The 7,020-nt window shown below is 46.9% G+C and overlaps 1 long non-coding RNA gene across 1 annotated transcript; it reads right to left on the bottom strand.

Moving 5' to 3' along the window:
- Positions 1–6: 6 nt before the first annotated feature.
- On the bottom strand, positions 7–5,494 carry LOC127919207 (uncharacterized). The gene is made up of 4 exons (XR_008102179.1): positions 5,036–5,494; positions 3,215–3,948; positions 2,859–2,984; positions 7–2,407 (listed from the first exon to the last, which is right to left on the bottom strand). It is a non-coding gene; the product is annotated as an uncharacterized LOC127919207 (long non-coding RNA).
- Positions 5,495–7,020: the final 1,526 nt, after the last annotated feature.

Raw genomic sequence — 7,020 nt, 5'->3', positions numbered from 1 at the left:
CTAAACAATAGGGTGTCACTGGGCTCAGGCTAAACAGTAGGGCGTCATTGGGCTCAGGCTAAACAGTAGGGCGTCACTGGGCTCAGGCTAAACAGTAGGGCGTCACTGGGCTCAGGATAAACAGTTGGGCGTCACTGGGCTCAGGCTAAACAGTAGGGCGTCACTGGGCTCAGGCTAAACAGTAGGGCGTCACTGGGTCAGGCTAAACAGTAGGGCGTCACTGGGTCAGGCTAAACAGTAGGGCGTCACTGGGCTCAGGCTAAACAGTAGGGCGTCACTGGGTCAGGCTAAACAGTAGGGCGTCACTGGGCTCAGGCTAAACAGTAGGGCGTCACTGGGCTCAGGCTAAACAGTAGGGCGTCACTGGGCTAAACAGTAGGGCGTCACTGGGTCAGGCTAAACAGTAGGGCGTCACTGGGCTCAGGCTAAACAGTAGGGCGTCACTGGGCTAAACAGTAAGGCGTCACTGGGTCAGGCTAAACAGTAGGGTGTCACTGGGCTCAGGCTAAACAGTAGGGCATCACTGGGTCAGGCTAAACAGTAGGGCGTCACTGGGCTAAACAGTAGGGCGTCACTGGGATAAACAGTAGGGCGTCACTGGGTCAGGCTAAACAGTAGGGCGTCACTGGGCTCAGGCTAAACAGTAGGGCGTCACTGGGCTCAGGCTAAACAGTAGGGCGTCACTGGGTCAGGCTAAACAGTAGGGCGTCACTGGGCTCAGGCTAAACAGTAGGGCGTCACTGGGCTCAGGCTAAACAGTAGGGCGTCACTGGGCTCAGGCTAAACAGTAGGGCGTCACTGGGTCAGGCTAAACAGTAGGGTGTCACTGGGCTCAGGCTAAACAGTAGGGCGTCACTGGGCTCAGGCTAAACAGTAGGGTGTCACTGGGCTCAGGCTAAACAGTAGGGCGTCACTGGGCTAAACAGTAGGGCGTCACTGGGCTCAGGCTAAACAGTAGGGTGTCACTGGGCTCAGGCTAAACAGTAGGGCGTCACTGGGCTAAACAGTAGGGCGTCACTGGGTCAGGCTAAACAGTAGGGCGTCACTGGGCTCAGGCTAAACAGTAGGGCGTCACTGGGCTCAGGCTAAACAGTAGGGCGTCACTGGGCTCAGGCTAAACAGTAGGGCGTCACTGGGCTCAGGCTAAACAGTAGGGCGTCACTGGGTCAGGCTAAACAGTAGGGTGTCACTGGGCTCAGGCTAAACAGTAGGGCGTCACTGGGCTCAGGCTAAACAGTAGGGTGTCACTGGGCTCAGGCTAAACAGTAGGGCGTCACTGGGCTAAACAGTAGGGCGTCACTGGGCTCAGGCTAAACAGTAGGGTGTCACTGGGCTCAGGCTAAACAGTAGGGCGTCACTGGGCTAAACAGTAGGGCGTCACTGGGTCAGGCTAAACAGTAGGGCGTCACTGGGCTCAGGCTAAACAGTAGGGCGTCACTGGGCTAAACAGTAGGGCGTCACTGGGTCTAAACAGTAGGGTGTCACTGGGCTCAGGCTAAACAGTAGGGCATCACTGGGTCAGGCTAAACAGTAGGGCGTCACTGGGCTAAACAGTAGGGCGTCACTGGGATAAACAGTAGGGCGTCACTGGGTCAGGCTAAACAGTAGGGCGTCACTGGGCTCAGGCTAAACAGTAGGGCGTCACTGGGTCAGGCTAAACAGTAGGGCGTCACTGGGTCAGGCTAAACAGTAGGGCGTCACTGGGCTCAGGCTAAACAGTAGGGCGTCACTGGGCTAAACAGTAGGGCGTCACTGGGTCTAAACAGTAGGGTGTCACTGGGCTCAGGCTAAACAGTAGGGCATCACTGGGTCAGGCTAAACAGTAGGGCGTCACTGGGCTAAACAGTAGGGCGTCACTGGGATAAACAGTAGGGCGTCACTGGGTCAGGCTAAACAGTAGGGCGTCACTGGGCTCAGGCTAAACAGTAGGGCGTCACTGGGTCAGGCTAAACAGTAGGGCGTCACTGGGCTCAGGCTAAACAGTAGGGCGTCACTGGGCTCAGGCTAAACAGTAGGGCGTCACTGGGCTCAGGCTAAACAGTAGGGCGTCACTGGGTCAGGCTAAACAGTAGGGTGTCACTGGGCTCAGGCTAAACAGTAGGGCGTCACTGGGCTCAGGCTAAACAGTAGGGTGTCACTGGGCTCAGGCTAAACAGTAGGGCGTCACTGGGCTAAACAGTAGGGCGTCACTGGGTCAGGCTAAACAGTAGGGTGTCACTGGGCTCAGGCTAAACAGTAGGGCGTCACTGGGCTCAGGCTAAACAGTAGGGTGTCACTGGGCTCAGGCTAAACAGTAGGGCGTCACTGGGCTAAACAGTAGGGCGTCACTGGGCTCAGGCTAAGGTCTCATTTAGTGTTTATTACCTTTCAGCTGCTTCTTCAGTGGTTTGTTGGCCTCCAACCACCTCTGCAAGACAAACTATGTTAATCAAAGACATGATGCTACATTCACCATCTGTTGTGTGCGTTTTAGAGGATTCCCTAAGTGTGTGTGTGTAGCTACTCACAAAAGAGTGTGTTTGAGCTGTGTTAGTGTAGCTACTCACAGGAGAGTGTGTTTGAGCTGTGTTAGTGTAGCTACTCACAGGAGAGTGTGTTTGAGCTGTGTTAGTGTAGCTACTCACAGGAGAGTGTGTTTGAGATGTGTTAGTGTAGCTACTCACAGGAGAGTGTGTTTGAGCTGTGTTAGTGTAGCTACTCACAGGAGAGTGTGTTTGAGCTGTGTTAGTGTAGCTACTCACAGGAGAGTGTGTTTGAGATGTGTTAGTGTAGCTACTCACAGGAGAGTGTGTTTGAGCTGTGTTAGTGTAGCTACTCACAGGAGAGTGTGTTTGAGCTGTGTTAGTGTAGCTACTCACAGGAGAGTGTGTTTGAGTGACGATGGTGGTGTTGGAGTCTCGTAGCTGCAGACTGAAGAAGTGTCTCTCCAGCAGACCCAGCTGGTTACACACCTGCTCCAGTAAAACCTCACCTGCATCCTGCTTCTGAGAGACGCAAAACACACCTTATACCGGGAGTCAGTCAGTGTGTGTGTGATATTGCAGTACAGTGTGTTTTGGGAAAGCTTTTCTAGTGAGTGTGTTCTCCAGGTCAAGGTTGTGTGTTGAGATCATTAGGAAGCTGAGATCTGAGTCTCCCGGTCTATCATTAGGAAGCTGAGATCTTAGTGTCCCAGTCTATCATTCCCACTCTACTCAGGACTGTGTGTACTCACGTTGACTGTAAAGGTCTGGATAGTGTTGTCCAGTAGTTGAACCAAACAGAGTAGATCAGGTTTGGGCATGTCTGTTACCGTGGGTTACTCAACCTTTTACAAACACACGTCTATCAGAGTCCAAAATGTCCCCGCACAGCAGTATTCTAGAATATTGGACCATTGGCTTTCATACTTTTCTAATTCTCAATGCGGCTCAAGCTATTTCTCCAACTGTCAACACATTCAAATCAATAGAGGGACGAGTATGTGGAGCCACATTGGTTGGGAATGTTGGGGAGGTACCCGTTATGGCTGTGTGTTCCCCCCTGCAGACTGGTCTCAGAGCTGCGTTGGTTGGGAATGTTGGGGAGGTACCCGTTATGGCTGTGTGTTCCCCCCTGCAGACTGGTCTCAGAGCTGCGTTGGTTGGGAATGTTGGGGAGGTACCCGTTATGGCTGCGTGTTTCCCCCGCAGACAGTGGTCTCAGAGCCGCGTTGGTTGGGAATGTTGGGGAGGTACCCGTTATGGCTGTGTGTTCCCCCCTGCAGACTGGTCTCAGAGCTGCGTTGGTTGGAACTGTTGGGGAGGTACCCGTTATGGCTGTGTGTTCCCCCCTGCAGACTGGTCTCAGAGCAGCGTAACTATGTCACAATGGGACGCGGGACTGTCACGTCTCTCTGTGTCTTTTCACTCTGAATTACGCGTCACTCACTCACACACACACACAACCCTCAGTCCATCTCTCCACAACCTGGGGAGAGAACACACACACACATCTTAATGAAACACCTCCAGACTCTGGAAACTGTGATGATATCTGCTCATGTAGTTTAGCCCCTCCCTAAGGATGACATCGTCTGCAGTGAACAGCCCCTTTTCTACTTCACACACACACACTGAGTAATTTGTGTGTCTGAAGCAGTATCATGCTACAATGAGTAATGCAGTGTGTATGTTGGTAATACATTATTATCTGTCCAGAGTCTGAACATGTCCTTTTTCCCTCTTCTCTCCTCCACCCTGTGCAGACTGCTGAATGATAAGAATGTTAAATATTGTCAGAGACAAGCTGGTCCATCCACAGGCCTAGGAACTGATCTCAGATCTACATGCACACACACGACTTGCAGTGTTGTTTACACACCAGTTCTACTGGGCATCAACCCACGCTTTTAATAACAGCCCTGTGTGTGTGCTTGTTAATGTAGGCTAAGGGGAGTGGGACAGGTCTTTTTGTAGGCCCCCCTCTCTCTCTCTCACACACACACACACACACACACACACACACGTTAATGTTTGGACTCACTCTGAATACTTTGAATACATTACAGTGAGTAGAGCACTCTCTCACGCCTCATTTTCCACGATGATAATGACATTCACACCAGTTAAACTGAGCTGCCTAAACTATTTTAGGACAGAGTTTTTTGCCAAGTCTAGACTTGAGTGGGCAGTATTGGTATACAACATTGCCTATTTAAAGTGTGTCAACTAGGCCTGAGATTTGCACCTGGTTGCATTGGCAAACTTGTTTTCAGATGAGCAACGTCATCTCGGTTATCGATTAAACTAGTGTATCGCAATGATTAACACGGAGAATAAGACAACCTCCCATATAGTATATTGGACGTTATTTGAAACATACAGCCTCGACGTGGACTTTAAACTAAGTAGGCTCTATGAACGACCAACATAAACGTAGCCTAATGTTATAGGTTCTTCTGCTGCTACGCTCAATTCAGCAACTTTAACGTTACTTCACTTCAGATATCAAGTTGATCCTGGAGGATTGTTAGGAGAACACAGACAATCTAGCTCGAGAAGATCAGTTAAAATACCTCAGTAGTCCTGGATTTGGGAACTTTGTCATGTCCGTTGATACTACCGCTGTTAAAAACCTTGGAACTGGGCGCGTCGCGCGGGCAGGTGGAGGTAAATATCCGGAAAGAGATATTCCCGCTGCCCCGCCTCTTCACAATGCGCGCTCCCGCCTTGATGGATGCGTGTTCTGGTCCTCAACCACCTCCGCTGTAGCCTACAGCAGATCATATTCTTTCATCAGAGGAAGAAGATATCATGTAATCTGTTCACGCAGCCCTACAGAACTGTAGAGTGACACTCTGATTCACCAGAACAAGGGGTGGAATATACTTTGAAAAAAAGCTCAACTTCCAGAGATGTGAAAGTGAAACCCGGTCTAGGTTCTTGGCTGGTCCGCAAAAGAGTGGAGTCCCTCCGGTTTTGTTCATTGGGACTACTTTGGGAACGAATAATGATTTCCTTCCTTCCTTCCTTGAAGTAGCCTATGTTACTTATTCATAGGAGAAAACGAATGGTGCCTCAGCATAGTTTCCACATGTCCTATCGTGAGGAGGCTCATCCATGGTCCAATCAGGGGCTCGCTTCCTCTCCTAATAGCAGCGTCATCTCATTGCCTCCTCTCCTTTATCTCAATAGTCTAATGATTCCATCTCATTGTCTCATCTCCTCGTTCATCTGTACTCATCCATAAAGTCAGATATTTCCATTTTTTTCCATTCCAGGGCAGATGAAGAGAATGAAACCTGTCTAATTACATCCTCAATTAAATTATGCCTTTCTTATCCGATCGAGACAATCATATTACTATCAATGTACCGGTCTGTGTCCTAACAGAATATGTTGTAATCTTATGCCTGAGATGCAGCCTGTAATTTACTCCCATCGAACCTCTCTGGAGTCCTGCTGCCATCTACAGGGAAGACGAGGTACTGCTGAAGCGGGTGTTTGTTATTTTCAGGGGCAGAAAGACAGATTTGGACTTTGTCAACTCGGGGGTTTGAGCGTGCAACCTTCCGGTTACTAGTCGAACGCTCTAACCACTAGGCTACCCTTTCAATTCGTGTCGAATTAATTAAATCAATGGCGTTAATTGATCAATCAAGTACAAGGGAGGGAGCAAAAATCCGCAGACACTCGGCCCACCAAGGACAGGGTTGGGCAAACTTTTTGGTTCGAGGGCCGCACAGATTTTTTGGGGGACCGATCTGCTTGTCAAAATCAATTTGCAGGCCAGAAAAGGGAGAGTTATTTGAAAATCTATACTGTAGGTCCATTATAATTTCTATAAATATATACCGTAGGTCCATTATAATTTATATAAACATATAGTGTAGGTCCATTATAATTTATATAAATATATAGTGTAGGTCCATTATAATTTATATAAATCTATATCATAGGTCCATTGTAATTTATAGAAATATATACTGTAGGTCCATTATAATTTATATAAATATATAGTGTAGGTCCATTATAATGTATATAAATATATAGTGTAGGTCCATTATAATTTATATAAATCTATACCATAGGTCCATTGTAATTTATATAAATATATACTGTAGGTCCATTCTAATTTATATAAATATATAGTGTAGGTCCATTATAATTTATATAAATATATACTGTAGGTCCATTATAATTTATATAAATATATAGTGTAGGTCCATTATAATTTATATAAATATATAGTGTAGGTCCATTATAATTTATATAAATCTATACCATAGGTCCATTGTAATTTATATAAATATATACTGTAGGTCCATTGTAATTTATATAAATATATAGTGTAGGTCCATTATAATTTATATAAATATATACTGTAGGTCCATTATAATTTATATACATATATAGTGTAGGTCCATTATAATTTATATAAATATATACTGTAGGTCCATTATAATTTATATAAATATATACTGTAGGTCCATTATCATTTATTTAAATATATACTGTAGGTCCATTATAATTTATATAAATATATACTGTAGGTCCATTA

This window comes from Oncorhynchus keta, unplaced genomic scaffold (assembly GCF_023373465.1).
Source record: "Oncorhynchus keta strain PuntledgeMale-10-30-2019 unplaced genomic scaffold, Oket_V2 Un_contig_1599_pilon_pilon, whole genome shotgun sequence".
Taxonomy (NCBI): Eukaryota; Metazoa; Chordata; class Actinopteri; order Salmoniformes; family Salmonidae; genus Oncorhynchus; species Oncorhynchus keta.
The sequence above is the reverse complement of the archived record's forward strand: the minus strand, read 5'-3'. Positions and strand labels throughout refer to the sequence as shown.